The sequence below is a fragment of the Acartia tonsa genome, chromosome 13, assembly GCF_053477335.1.
Source record: "Acartia tonsa isolate MP-2025a chromosome 13, ASM5347733v1, whole genome shotgun sequence".
NCBI lineage: Eukaryota > Metazoa > Arthropoda > Copepoda > Calanoida > Acartiidae > Acartia > Acartia tonsa.
The window spans coordinates 35,202,817-35,217,628 of NC_137272.1; the positions used below are offsets into that span (position 1 = coordinate 35,202,817).

At 36.6% G+C, this 14,812-nt stretch overlaps 8 non-coding genes and 1 pseudogene across 8 annotated transcripts; 6 read left to right on the forward strand and 3 right to left on the reverse strand.

The window, feature by feature from the left end:
* The first annotated feature begins 6,143 nt into the window (after nucleotides 1-6,143).
* LOC145304748 (5S ribosomal RNA) lies at nucleotides 6,144-6,262 on the forward strand. The gene has a single exon (XR_013874186.1). It is a non-coding gene; the product is annotated as a 5S ribosomal RNA (ribosomal RNA).
* A 66-nt stretch (nucleotides 6,263-6,328) lies between these two features.
* On the forward strand, nucleotides 6,329-6,447 carry LOC145305024 (5S ribosomal RNA). Its single transcript, XR_013874459.1, has one exon. It is a non-coding gene; the product is annotated as a 5S ribosomal RNA (ribosomal RNA).
* Nucleotides 6,448-6,534: 87 nt separating this feature from the next.
* LOC145305035 (5S ribosomal RNA) lies at nucleotides 6,535-6,653 on the forward strand. The gene has a single exon (XR_013874470.1). It is a non-coding gene; the product is annotated as a 5S ribosomal RNA (ribosomal RNA).
* An 87-nt stretch (nucleotides 6,654-6,740) lies between these two features.
* LOC145304859 (5S ribosomal RNA) lies at nucleotides 6,741-6,859 on the forward strand. Its single transcript, XR_013874301.1, has one exon. It is a non-coding gene; the product is annotated as a 5S ribosomal RNA (ribosomal RNA).
* A 540-nt stretch (nucleotides 6,860-7,399) lies between these two features.
* On the reverse strand, nucleotides 7,400-7,603 carry LOC145305068 (small nucleolar RNA U3). The gene has a single exon (XR_013874499.1). It is a non-coding gene; the product is annotated as a small nucleolar RNA U3 (small nucleolar RNA).
* A 1,544-nt stretch (nucleotides 7,604-9,147) lies between these two features.
* LOC145304976 (5S ribosomal RNA) lies at nucleotides 9,148-9,266 on the forward strand. The gene has a single exon (XR_013874414.1). It is a non-coding gene; the product is annotated as a 5S ribosomal RNA (ribosomal RNA).
* A 66-nt stretch (nucleotides 9,267-9,332) lies between these two features.
* Nucleotides 9,333-9,451, forward strand: LOC145304760 (5S ribosomal RNA). The gene has a single exon (XR_013874197.1). It is a non-coding gene; the product is annotated as a 5S ribosomal RNA (ribosomal RNA).
* Nucleotides 9,452-9,990: 539 nt separating this feature from the next.
* LOC145305077 (U5 spliceosomal RNA) lies at nucleotides 9,991-10,104 on the reverse strand. Its single transcript, XR_013874504.1, has one exon. It is a non-coding gene; the product is annotated as a U5 spliceosomal RNA (small nuclear RNA).
* Nucleotides 10,105-10,419: 315 nt separating this feature from the next.
* On the reverse strand, nucleotides 10,420-10,631 carry LOC145305062 (U2 spliceosomal RNA; annotated as a pseudogene).
* Between the last annotated feature and the right edge of the window lie 4,181 nt (nucleotides 10,632-14,812).

Below are 14,812 nucleotides of genomic sequence, written 5' to 3' on the forward strand. Positions count from 1 at the left end.
GGCAAACTGTCACCTCTTATACCAAGATTACCTAGAGTTAGCACTGGTGTAACGCAAATAACCATACAAAAGGAGGTGTAATTTTAAATTTATATTTCTAAAATGGAAACGTTATGTTAAAACTTGGTAATATCCACATTTTAATGTAGAAATCGAAAATCATTTTGTCATTTTATCCACATTCCATGTTTTCCTGTACTGTGCCATTTTGCATTGAAATAATATATAACATTTTCTCCACATAAATGTCTACGGCCATACCATGTTGAAAGCACCAGTTCTCGTCCGATTGGGTTCGTTTTGAGCAGCCAAGGCGTGTGGATTGCTTCTTTTGTGCTCCTCAAAGCAAGGCTTTTTCGACGGGAAATAGCAGCTTTAGCTGCCGGAAAGCAGAACATTTGTTTTTGTGAATATCTAAAGGTTATTTTGATATATAAGTGACAGTGTTTTGTGTACTATTTTTGCCGTTTTTTGCATTTTTTATATTTATATATATTGTCGGTAGTCAGCTGTTGATCTAGCAAAGTACACACCTGCCCAAACACTGGTGGTTGTCCAGTCGCGGTTTTGGTGGACAACCTTTGTACTTGCCTTGGTGGTGTAGTGGTTAGAGGACGGGGGTCTGGTGGCTAGAATTCGGGTTCGATCCCACCAAGTGCAGCCATGAGTAAATTTGGCTTAACTCCTGGGGTTTCCTTTTTTATAAGGAAAACTTCTATTGGATTTGATATAAGTGGTATTAAAGGTTACCAAGGAGTAAGGATACAAGAGTGGGTCCAGTTTGCTAGAGATGTGTTGAAATTGCAAGTCCGGGATATCAAGTCTGTTCAGGTCCATCCTGTTGGGCCATATTCCTTTATTGAGTTTTTTGAGGTGGAGAGGATGAGAGATGTATATGATGAAATAAAGGAAGGTGTTTTCTGGCCAAACAAGGGCGAGATATTTCCGTTTTTGTGTACAGAAGCGTACACAGAGGTGAAACTGAAAGGTCTGGAGCCAGGGACAGACCTGGATACAGTCTCTTTGACTATGTCTGATTATGGAGAGGTTCTGTCGTGTAGAGAGTACAAGGTGAAACTTGCTGGCCAGCCTGGGGATGGTTTCCCCACTGGTGATTATCTCTTGAGAATGAAGATAAATTCGAAGATACCAAGGTTTTTGCCTAATCCTTGGGATGGTAATGTGTGGCTGGCTACATATGAAGGTCAGGAGGATGAATGCTGGCGCTGCTGGCAGCCTGGTCATGAGAGAAGGGATTGTAAGGCCAAACCTTATGCTCCAGGTTTTATTGATGAACAGATTGAGTGTAGGAAGGGTTTCCTGGAAAAAGATATTGTTGCTGGGAGTGCCCCAGGGGCGGAGGGGGTCCCACCATGTCTGGTGGCCAGCGAGGGAAGTGGTGGTGAAAATGAAGGAGGAGAGGCAGAGGGGAAAGGCGGGACTGGGAGTGCCCTAGGGGTGGAGAGGGTCCCACCAGGTCAGGTGGCCAGTCCAGGGCGTGGTGGTCAGGAAGGAGGAGAGGCAGAGGGGGATGAAAATAATGTTGTTTTGGATTTAACAAACAAGGTTGTTGATTTTCCCATAGGTGACACTCAAGTGTTAAATGAAGCTATGGACGCATTTGAACATAGGATTAGTGAGGATGAGATTGAGGATGATCCTTTTCCTCCAGGAGATACGCAATTATTGAGTGATGCTTTAGACAAGGCTGAGGCCGGACCATCGGATACTAGAAAGCATGACAGAAGCTGGAGTGAGAATGGAGGTTCCCCTAAACGCATGACAATGGTTGACAGAAATCTTGGGGATGAACAGGACAGGATTAGAGGCTACAGAGGAAACAGAAATAATACAGTTAAGGGACCAATTCCTATGTTAACACCAAAAGATCGTTTGAATATGAAACCAGCTTCAAGAAAAGTAACAAAAGAATAGTTTATTTCAACAACTTTGCTTTTACCCAACGAAAATGAGACTGCCAAATGGATATAGGATTATGACGCTGAATATTAATTGCCTTGTAAACAACAATTCAAGGATTGGTTTACTTGAAGTTTTGAAAAGAAGTGAGCCAGATGTTTTGTGTTTGCAGGAGGTGAATATACCTGAAAATGAGTTGCAGGATTTGATAGATAATTTAGGTTATCAGTGCTTTTCAAATTCTGTTGAAAATGGTCGTGGAACAGCCATTTTATGGAAAAAGTCTGTGGAAATCTGTGGAAAGAAAGCTGTGGTGGTAAATAGAATTATTTCTATAGAGCTAAACGAATATTTAATTATAAATGTTTATGCACCAAGTGGTAGAGCTCTTAGAATGGCGAGAGGTGATCTATTTAACAAGGATTTAAGCCCTTTTTTGGCTTCAAGTGGTAACAAAAAAGTTATTTTATGTGGAGATTTTAACTGTATTTTGGAAAATTTTGATGCTGCCAACAACCCTCAACAGAAGAAGAGTAAAGAGCTGAAAGCTTTGGTTTCAACTAACAAGCTGATTGATAGTTACAGGTTTTTTCATCCACATCAACCAGGTTACACATTTATTAGAAACAATTCTGCATCTAGAATTGATTATCTATTTTTGCCGGTTTCTGAAGGAAGCAATATTGTAAATGTTGATCTTGTTCCTGTACCAGCATCTGACCACATAGCTGTATGTGTTGATATCAAAATTAACGGAAATCAGATTTTTAAGAAAGCTAAACACAAGGGAAATTATTGGAAACTAAATAATGAGATACTTTGTCATCCAGACTTTGAAGAAAATTTCCTTATTTTGTACAGTAAGCTGTTGAATAAGAAGGCGCAGTTTAATGAAATAACAGAGTGGTGGGAGGTTTGTGCAAAGCCAGAAATTACAAAGTTTTTGAAAATTTTCAGCAGATCTTTGGCTTTGGAAAGAAATCAGACAAAAGAAGGTTTTTATTTTATGTTAAAATTAGCTATTGATCAAGGAATGGCTGGTTTTGAAGAAGCTTTGTTAATAAAGCATAGGCTAAATAGCATGATTCGGTGTGAAATGGAGGGAGTCAAAATTAGAAGCAGATTCCAGGAAAATGTTGAAAATGAAAGAGGATCTTTGTATCACCTGGCTAGAGAGAAAAAGAATGGCGAGAAAAATAATTTAGAAGTTATGAATATTGATGGAAAAGAAGTATCAGATCAGTTAAAAATACAAGAAAATGTTCTTGGTTATTTTAACAAGCTGTTTAATGGAAAGTTGGACAGAACACAGGATTTTGTGATGGAAGTGGAGAAGTTACCTGAACTGTTGAATGAAAATCTTGGTAAAATATCTGATGCAGATAAAGAAATGTTCTGTGAACCTTTTTCTATGGCTGAACTAGAGTTTGTTGTGAAGAGGTTGCCCAACAATAAATCACCTGGATTAGATGGCCTTAGTAACGAATTTTATAAGAAAGTTTTTCATGTTATAAAGAATGAATATTTGGAAGTCCAAAATTTGTACCAAGAGGTTGGAAAAGTTAGCAGTGAAATGAGGAAAGGTGTTACAAGATTGTTACCTAAGACAGTAGGTGTTCCAACAATTGAGAAAGTTCGTCCAATTACAATGCTTATACCAGATTACAGCATTAAGAGTAGATTGTTGACCAACAGGTTGTCTGGTGTCATGGAGGATATTATAAAGTCAAGTCAGCTGTGTAACTCAAAGAAAGTAAATATTCAAACTGGAGTACATAATATTTTATCCACGATAGAATATGTAAATATGAAGAATTTGCCTGGAGCTTTGTTGTCTTTTGACATGAGTAAAGCATTTGATAGATGCTATATTCCGTTTGTCTGCAAAGTTTTGGAGAAAATGAATTTTCCGGAAAAATTCATTGATGTTATCCTGGACATGCATACAAATATCAGTACCTGTTTTTTATTGAATGGTTTATCTCCAGAAGTTAATTTAATCTTTTCTATCCGTCAAGGTGATCCAATAGCAATGCCCCTGTATACTATTTATATGGAGCCTTTGCTGGTAAATTTAGAAGCTGAATGTAAAGGAATTCGAATTGGTGACAGTGCTGAGCTAGATGAACCATATGCTGATGATGTGGAAGTTCTGGTTGATGATGACAAAGATTTTGTAAAAGTCAACCAAATTTTTGAAAAGTTTGAAAGTCTTTCTGGTGCTGTACTATCCAGGAGTGAAAAAAGCAAAGTGATGGGCTTTGGCTGCTGGAGGGAGAGAGTTTTGTGGCCGTTGCCATGGTTAAAATGTGTCAAGCAGATGAAAGTCTATGGTTTTGAAATACTGCCAAGTTATGCTGAAACTCTAGATAAAAACTGGAAAGCTGCGGTACAGAATATAAGGAAAGCTGTGTTATCATTTGATTTAAGGTCTCTCAATACCATAAATCAAAGAGTTGATGTATTAAATATATTTGTACTACCAAAATTGTGGTACAAATGTGCTGTTTTGCCGTTGCCTGCTGATACTGCTAGAAAAGTTGAATCTATAATGATAAAGTTTCTGTGGAGAGGTAAATTGGAGAAGATAAGCCTTATAGAACTGTGTAATGATAAATCTGAAGGAGGCCTTGGACTTGTGGAGATACGAAGCAAAGCAGACTCCCTAATATTGAAACAAACATGCAGGATTTTAAGTGCAACCGGATCCAAGGGGTGGTACCTGTCAAGGTACTGGATGGGTTTATACCTGGCAAAGCATTTACCAGATATGAAACCTGGCCCACATAGCTGGAAAGTGTCCGAGATGTATAAGCATATTAAGTTTTTGTTGAAGGAGTGTTTGGATGGTGAAGATTATCAGATTTTGGAGAGGCAGACTGCTAAATTATTGTATAAGAATTTTGTGTCTACTTTACCCCCACCTAAAGTATTATACAAGAAATCCGATGGGATTAATTGGGACCATGTTTGGAAAAATGTTAATAGTCCTATGCTGTTTGTGGAGAGAAGAGAGTTCATGTTTCTTTTGGTGCACAACATTTTACCTACTGGTGAGAGACTGCGTAGATTGAGTAGATCAGATGGTCTGTGTGAGTGTGGAGGAGGTATGGAGACGCCCGAGCACCTGTACTTTACCTGTCCAAAGGTACAGTGTGCTTGGGCCTGGATGCGGAGATTGATGGAAAATGTAGTGCCGGCTGTCAGACTGTTTACTGAAGAGGATTTGTTGAATTTGGACTTTAAAAGTAAGGACATTTTATTTTTCATTTCTTTTTATTTTGACTATGTTTGGCAAGTGAGAAAAACAGACAAAAAAGACGTGAACATTGAGAGCATGAAAAAGCAGCTTAAAAGTGAATTTGTTTCGTTGCAAAAAAGTCAAAACAAACTACAAACAGTTAATTTAGTATTTTGAATGAGATTAATATGATTTTATTTACATTTTTCGTAGAAAAAACGCACGTTAAATGTTTTGTTATAGTCTAAGTTACAATAATTGGAAAATTTAAAGTTTTCGAGGTTGCGTGATTTGGAAATATACAGATCACAAAGGTTTTGTGATTATTTATATACTTAAAAATAAATTTGGACATTGCATTTTATTTAAAAGCTCTACAAAAAGTTTTAGTTCCATATATTTATTATTGAAAAAATGTTTCTTATCTATTTGAATTGTATTTTCTATTGTATTCAAGTAATGATTAATTTAGCATGATGTTTTAAAATGTTGTCTGGTACTTTTGAAGTTCCTTTTTAAAAAGAAGGCTTATGTTTTAATTTCTTTAAATGTTTTCATTTATTTAATTAAAATGATTGAAAAGTTCGTATTTAAACTGTTTTAAATCATTTTATCATTATCTTTAGAATGGAAACGAAGTTATATTAAATTGTGCAGTATGAAGACATTAAATGTCGTCTTTGTTATTAAAATGTTTGAAATTCGATGTTTAAATAGGAAAATAATGTCGTCTTAGTATTAAATTTTCTTAATACTTAGTTAAATTTACATATATCATTAATACAATATTATTTATTTATTGTAAACTGTATTTATTAATGAATAAAGATAAAAAAAAATCACTGAAGTTAAGCAACATTGGGCCAAGTTAGTACTTGGATGGGTGACTGCCTGGGAATACTTGGTGTCGTTGACTTAACATTTTTGGAATTTCGACCCAAACAATCCCAGCCCAAACCTAACTAAACCTCACACAATTAATGTCTACGGCCATACCATGTTGAAAGCACCAGTTCTCGTCTGATCACTGAAGTTAAGCAACATTGGGCCAAGTTAGTACTTGGATGGGTGACCGCCTGGGAATACTTGGTGTCGTAGACTTAACATTTTTGGAATTTCGACCCAAACAATCCCAGCCCAAACCTAACTAAACCTCACACAATTAATGTCTACGGCCATACCATGTTGAAAGCACCAGTTCTCGTCTGATCACTGAAGTTAAGCAACATTGGGCCAAGTTAGTACTTGGATGGGTGACCGCCTGGGAATACTTGGTGTCGTAGGCTCAATATTTTTGGAATTTTGACCCAACCAATCCTAGCCCAAATAAAACTAAACCTCACACAAGTTTGAAAATCATGTTGTCACTTTATGTCTACGGCCATACCATGTTGAAAGCACCAGTTCTCGTCTGATCACTGAAGTTAAGCAACATTGGGCCAAGTTAGTACTTGGATGGGTGACCGCCTGGGAATACTTGGTGTCGTAGGCTCAATATTTTTGGAATTTTGACCCAACCAATCCTAGCCCAAATAAAACTAAACCTCACACAAGTTTGAAAATCATGTTGTCACTTTATGTCTACGGCCATACCATGTTGAAAGCACCAGTTCTCGTCTGATCACTGAAGTTAAGCAACATTGGGCCAGGTTAGTACTTGGATGGGTGACCGCCTGGGAATACTTGGTGTCGTAGGCTTAACATTTTGGAATTTTGACCCAACCATTTCTAGCCCAAACCTAATTCAAAAATCATTATTCAGAAGTCTGTCAAATTATAACCCAAATACAGAATGATATCTCAAAATAGCTTTGCACCTGCTCCTCTGGCAGTAGGTAAGGACTTTCTTCAGCCCTTCAAGACAATATCTGTGTGAAGGTTGGCTCACTTGTACACACCTCTTTAGTGAGATTTTCTAAAAGATCAAACAAACCCCCCCCCCCCCTTCCTATTAGTAGCGAAGCTACTCTATAAGTCCAAGTGTTTGTACGTCTGTCTGAAAGAAATGATTTTACGGGTTGGAAATCAAGACAAATCCCCTTTCTTTCTGATAACAATTAGTCAATGATATGTCTTACAACAAAAAAACTTTTATGTTAGGGGCGCTATAAAAAAGAGGAAAGACCGGGGAGGGGGTGCGGGCGCTATTTTACTCCAAGTGTAGATAGGCGCTTGTAACGCTGCCAGTACTTGAAATTGTTTAGCGTATGAAAAGCATACAACAGAGATATAAATGTAACCACTCAGCCGATGTCATGGTCCATCTAGGAGATCACAGAGTGACTTCCAAACGATCACCGATATGTTTATGGAATCAACCATCAACACCTTCTCACGCTCAGGACCTGACATTCAACTCATCATCATGGCTTAGCTATCATTAAGTTTCGGAATGAAACTTAGGATATATACTACAGAAATGATTCTGTGAAGTATAATCTTACCATAAAATGACCTTTTTGGGAACTATGTTGCAAAGAGTATAGATAGGTTGCTGACCAGCTTAAGTCCTCCACACACAGCTTGATTAAGTTGCTGTGTCACCTCGGAAATGCTATCTTTATACTTTTTCAAATAGCTGGTGACATACTTTGTTGATGTAACCTCCGGTTGGAGGTCTTTTATTGAAAAAAAATGAGACATATAGTGGCCAAATTATCAACTACATAACACACATGTTTGTAGAGAAACTCTGCAGCTGCTCCTTGGCAGGTTATGTGTGAGTAATTAAACAAAGAATAACTTTTTGGAATATTTCTATTTAGGAGGGTTGACTTCCCATTACTTCATAGGGCGAAGCCCCTAGAGGCTAGGGGGGGTTTGAGAACACCACATTAAATTTTATTATAACAAAGATGACAACATCCATAAAAGAGAAGCTCTGAAACGGTAGTACAAACGAACATTATCACTTGCAGGTTGTCATAATTGAATAATCAGAATATAGATGTATAAAAGTCGATACAAACTTGTAAGTAAATTCGTTGATAAACTGATTAATGCATGATAATTTTTATGGACATACTTACATTTTTAGGACTTGCTTTTAGAGTTGCTTGGCTTATAATATATTGTACTTTGTTGTCCCAGAAATCATATACCAAAATTCAGATCAATCGGATAATTAGATAACATAAAAATTTGTTGTTGTAAAAGTAAAAAATTCAACATGTTTACATACGGACATTCTGGTAACAATTATAGAGCTGCTATGCTTTCTAAATTATACCTAACTACTACAGGAATCACCATACAAAGTTTGAAATCGATAGGACAATTCTAACAGGCCTAAATTAAGAGGAAAAGCTGTCCGTTCCAGACGGACGGACGGATTGACCCTAATTATAGAAAAGCTTCGCTTTTAAAAGGGATAAGCAAAATTTATTTTGTTGGAGGTACCTTCCCAGAATCTAAGGAACGTGCCATAGCGTCCCAGCAGTTAACGAGATCAACAATTACATACAAACAAACAAACATCCTAATGCTTTAATATAAAAATATGAAATGTTAGATTTTCTTAAACTTTTCTTTCTTTCAATGTTGAATTGACTACATAACTCACATGTCTGCACAATAACAGCTTCTTGACAGGTTTCGGGTGTACACGGCTGTTAGTGAGCTATCATCAGCTCTGACACAAATTGCGGTTCAGCTCACGCTGCATCCACTGGATCTTTACACACCTCTTAGTGAAGTGAATCAAGCAAAATTAGCTTGGTCAGTTTAGACAATTACAATAGGCAAACTGTCACCTCTTATACCAAGATTACCTAGAGTTAGCACTGGTGTAACGCAAATAACCATACAAAAGGAGGTGTAATTTTAAATTTATATTTCTAAAATGGAAACGTTATGTTAAAACTTGGTAATATCCACATTTTAATGTAGAAATCGAAAATCATTTTGTCATTTTATCCACATTCCATGTTTTCCTGTACTGTGCCATTTTGCATTGAAATAATATATAACATTTTCTCCACATAAATGTCTACGGCCATACCATGTTGAAAGCACCAGTTCTCGTCCGATCACTGAAGTTAAGCAACATTGGGCCAAGTTAGTACTTGGATGGGTGACTGCCTGGGAATACTTGGTGTCGTTGACTTAACATTTTTGGAATTTCGACCCAAACAATCCCAGCCCAAACCTAACTAAACCTCACACAATTAATGTCTACGGCCATACCATGTTGAAAGCACCAGTTCTCGTCTGATCACTGAAGTTAAGCAACATTGGGCCAAGTTAGTACTTGGATGGGTGACCGCCTGGGAATACTTGGTGTCGTAGACTTAACATTTTTGGAATTTCGACCCAAACAATCCCAGCCCAAACATTCAACTCATCATCAGTGAATCAAGTCCCACATTTTCTAAAAGATCAAACAAACCCCCCCTATATACTACAGAAGATTAATAAATTTTTATAAGGTTTCGTGATGACACTGAATGTCTGCTCTATTACTCACTTTATTCATTGGTCCATCCACCATAATTGTTTGTGAATATAAAAAATACATTTTTGGTTGGGAGGGTTGTCCGGGGGGGGGGGGTTGTTTGATCTTTTAGAAAATGTGGGACTTGATTCACTTCACTAAAGAGGTGTGTACAAGTGAGCCAACCTTCACACAGATATTGTCTTGAAGGGCTGAAGAAAGTTCTTACCTACTGCCAGAGAAGCAGGTGCAAAGTTATTTTGAGATATCATTCTATATTTGGGTTATAATTTGACAGACTTCTGAATAATGAATTTAGAATTAGGACGGGCGGTCTTTTAAAATACTCTAGAGTCCCGTATCCGCAAAAATCCGTCACTTTTTTTGACGGATTTCTTAAGAATCCGAATGCTTTCAGATAAATTGGATGTAATTCCATTATGATCCACTTACACGGAAATTTTTAGTTAAAGGCGGAAGATTTAATTGTGCTGAAGGTAGATCCTGGACATGCTCATACAACAGAACTAGGCTTGTTCCATTGTTCCATTGACCAATCTATTGTAGTTGTCAGCAAAGACATGTAGAGATTGTGTCAAAGTTAACAGCTTATTCACCTAGGAAACACAAGCCCCTAGAATAACTTGAGGCAGAAAATTATCCACCAAATGACATTCAACTTTAGGGGTTTGCACCACCTAGCATCCAAACATTGAACTACATAAAGGAAGTGGAGCTATTGTGCTTTTGGCAGCATGCTTGTTGACTTGTGCAAATTTGATACAGGTTTTATACAATGTATTGAGTGGTCCAGTTTAGAAGTGGGGACAAGTGGGCCGATCCTGGTGGTACTGCAATACCAGGACAACCCATGATAAGGCTGGAGCAAGCTCCAAGTCCTTATCCCCTGACAAAAATGAGTTTAATATTGAAGGGGACACATGATCCTCGTATCAGATATTAAGCTGATAAACACACTACAGTTAACTAGCGTGTGCCCGCATCCCAAAATTATCCGCATAAACGCCTGGCTGCAGTGATGTTTTTTTTATATTTTTTTATTAGAGGATGGGGCCCTGGGCGAACGCAGTCCCCAGTAACTGCAGAACCAGCTTATTCTTGCTCAGGTTAGACAATTGTATAAGCTGAGCAAGTAAAACATAATTATATCTACAAACATTTTAATGTGAAACTTTCAATTTCAACAGAAAATACTATGTTTAATAATTTAAGATGGTTGCACTTGATGTCCCTTTGAGAGTAGTTTTTAAACCGGAGCGTAGCGACGCGTGAAAGTTCAAGAAAAATGGTTTGTTTTATATTTATACATTTTATTAACCAGCTTTTAACAGGTTAAACTTTTTTAATAATAACTATTTCCTAAGGTTGTGATTTACCCTTTAAGTGTCTTGTAACCGGAGCGTAGCGACCTGTGAAAATCGTTCATTTTGTGTTGCTATTTAATTATAGTATCAATTTTTCCGCTAGGGTAAAAAATAGTATTTGCTAGAATATAATTTTAGGCATTTATTACCTCTTATCATAATAATCTATGTTATTTTAATAGAAATGCGATAATTAAAATTGTTTATTTTCAGTATTTACAAAGTTAAAACAACAAAAGCAAGGTACAAATTTTTTTATTATTTATGAAGTATAAATTCAAATTTGCGTAATTATATATAAGTCCATATACCGCGATCACAAACCCTACACTTTAAACCTTGAAACTTTAAATTGTTGAAACGGGGAGGAAAATGTATTTAGTATCAGAGTATTTAAAAATCTGGTGCAACATCCAATTCATAATATATCGATAACCTAATACTACAAGATTCATGTATAAAATCACGAAACCTTTGCTCTATATTCAAAATTCCTGACGTAACTTTGGCGCTTTCAGAAAATTTTAATGAATTTTAAAATCACTTATCCGTCTGATGATTTGATTTTTTAATTTTTATTAAATCGCTTTTTAACTGAATATATAATGACTTTCATAGCTAAATTCTTATAATACTATGATTACAAGGATAACAACAAGAAAAAAAAAGAGAAAACCTGAAATTGTCAAATATTAACACTTTGTAGGGGGAGAAAGAAACTCAAAAATCAGCCACGTGACGTCATAAAAATGAGGGATTATTCATCTAAAGCCAGGGCTTTTAGGTTCTCAGGGCTAACAAGTCTGGTTTAAATCATGTCATGGGGTATTTAATAATGATACACACCCCATTTATGAGATCTGAGACATACACACACACATCTCCTGTAGTGTACACAGATTTAGCCAATATGGGGTGGTTGGGGGCGCGTAGTGTGCTCGACAATTTAGACACTCCCCTCAATCCAAATTCGAAGGAATGTTTTTCAGATAAAGAGAATTTTTGATAGAGTGTTCGAGTCGGGTGCAGAAATACACCTGCAGGGTGCAGGGGTAGGGGCAAGTTAAGGGTTGATTTACCCCCAAGGTGCAGAAATACACCTGCAGGGTGCAGGGGTAGGGGCAAGTTAAGGGTTCATTTACCCCCAAGGTGCAGAATTACACCTGCAGGGTGCAGGGGTAGGGGCAAGTTAAGGGTTCATTTACCCCCAAGGTGCAGAAATACACCTGCAGGGTGCAGGGGTAGGGGCAAGTTAAGGGTTCATTTACCCCCAAGGTGCAGAAATACACCTGCAGGGTGCAGGGGTAGGGGCAAGTTAAGGGTTGTTTTACCCCCAAGGTGCAGAAATACACCTGCAGGGTGCATGGGTAGGGGCAAGTTAAGGGTTGATTTACCCCCAAACAAACTTGGATTGGTGAATAGTTTGGAAAGTTTACAGATTATACCTCTTACCCTATAAACATTTTAGCCCCCCCCCCAAAAAAAAAAAAAATCAATTTTAACCCAAAAAATTTTGTGGAGAGAAAATATCAATTTCTTTGCAATTTATCCCTCCCTGTATCGCATATTAGAATCATAAAGATTGGATAAACAAAACAAAGTACAAAATTGTGTGTTTTTAGATGCATAGCATCTCTGTAAGTATGCAGTGCCCTCGCTAGCTAATTAAACTATGTTGTATACACATACAGCTATTTGAATAAATGTAAAAGTGCGAACACAGTAATAGTGTCTGACTGATTATGACGTAACAAAAAAAATAGCCAATGAGAGGCCACTATAAATTTTACCATTGGTCAATAACGGCCTCTCATTAGCTAATTTTTTTGTTACATCATAATCAGTCAGACAATATTACTGTGTTCTAAAAGTGCTCTTAGAGTCAAAGCTTTTGGAGTACAAAATGTTATAAAACAACAAAAAGACAAGTAATTTTTATATAAAAATAACATTTTTGTGTGTGTCTGCCTTTCTATCCCAAAGGATCTTAATAACTGGTTTAACCGATATTTATGGTTCTCCTTTACAATGTAGCTTGTCATCGGCCCTGGGATGGTTTATAACTATTTTGGGGAACTACTTAGCAGCTAGGAGAGAATGAATAGATAGAAAGATAGATTAATAGATAGATAGATAGATAGATAGATAGATAGATAGATAGATAGATAGATAGATAGATAGATAGATAGATAGATAGATAGATAGATAGATAGATAGATAGATAGATAGATAGATAGATAGATAGATAGATAGATAGATAGATAGATAGATAGATAGATAGATAGATAGATAGATAGATAGATAGATAGATAGATAGATAGATAGATAGATAGATAGATAGATAGATAGATAGATAGATAGATAGATAGATAGATAGATAGATAGATAGATAGATAGATAGATAGATAGATAGATAGATAGATAGATTAATAGATAGATAGAATGACTAGTCAATAGAATAATATAGTGAATGTTGTAAAGCCTAATCCTTTATCAACCTTAACACGAAATCATTCTAATTCTGTCGATATTTCAGTGTTCTTACAATACAGATAAATCAACAAAAGAGGAAGATTTCTTTTAAACCATGTTCTTAAAAAAGATGCTGTGAGTATTGGTTTAAAAAATATGACGTAACAAAAAAAATTAGCCAATGAGAGGCCGTTATTGACCAATGGCGGCATGCATAGTGGACTCTCATTGGCTAATTTTTTTTGTTACGTCATATTTTTTAAACCAATACTCACAGCATCTTAAAAAACTGCAACATTGGGGGGGTTGGGAGAGTCTACACCACACTGCGCTAAATTAGACAATGCAACAAAATTACCTATTACAGCTATCTCCGTCTCGTGACTTAATTGTATATAGATAATAGCGGCTACGCCCCAAAAGGCCTCAAGGGGCACGTAAATTTTTTTCTTTTCAATATGTAAAGATCAGCTGTTTTCTAAAAAAAATTGCCGCTAAGCGCCGCTAGTTATATTTTTTTGCAATTTCTCTTGGGAAATTGGTGGTACCCTACCTCAAAAAATGTTAGGCTACACTGTAAATTAGAACCAAATCAGTTCATCGGTTAGCGAGATCCTTTGTAACAAACAGACAGACAGAAACAAGGATGGAAATGCTATGCCTTAACACAGACAGGGTAAGACTTAGAAGCAAAGGACAAGCAATCAAAATAATTGCAGTCTTGACAACTGCAACATTACAACTTCAAACAAAACCCATAATTTTAACTTCCCAATTTTAGTTTTTTTCAACCGATTCTTTGGTTTTCATTACGAATTTGCTTTTAAAATCCACAAAATTGTGTAGAATTGTTAAAATAACAAATATTTAGTTTTCTACAGTTAAGGTTATATAAGGGAACATACACCTATAAATTTAAAGCAAATTTGGATCTACTGCAGTTCACGGTAAAATATTGCTGGTAACGAATATTGCTAAAAAATTATGAATTTTAAAGGCTGCTAGCTGCCAAACGGCTGAACGTACAGATCATGCCCGCACATAGTTTTAAGCGGCATAAAAAGGCCTACAAATAATCTGGAATAGCCATAAATCAATAATGCATAATTATCTTGCAGTGCAGAGAAATGCGCGAAAAAGACCTATTTTACGCGGTTTTTCTTCAGTGAAGCTTTCCCTGTACATCATTGGATCTGGGCTATTCCAGATTATTTGTAGGCCTCCTTATGCCGCTTTAAATGGTGTGTGGATATGATCTGTACGTTCAGCCGTTTGGCAGCTAGCAGCCTTTAAAATTCATAAATTTTTAGCAATATTCGTTACCAGGAATATTTTACCGTGAACTGCAGTAGATTCGCAAAT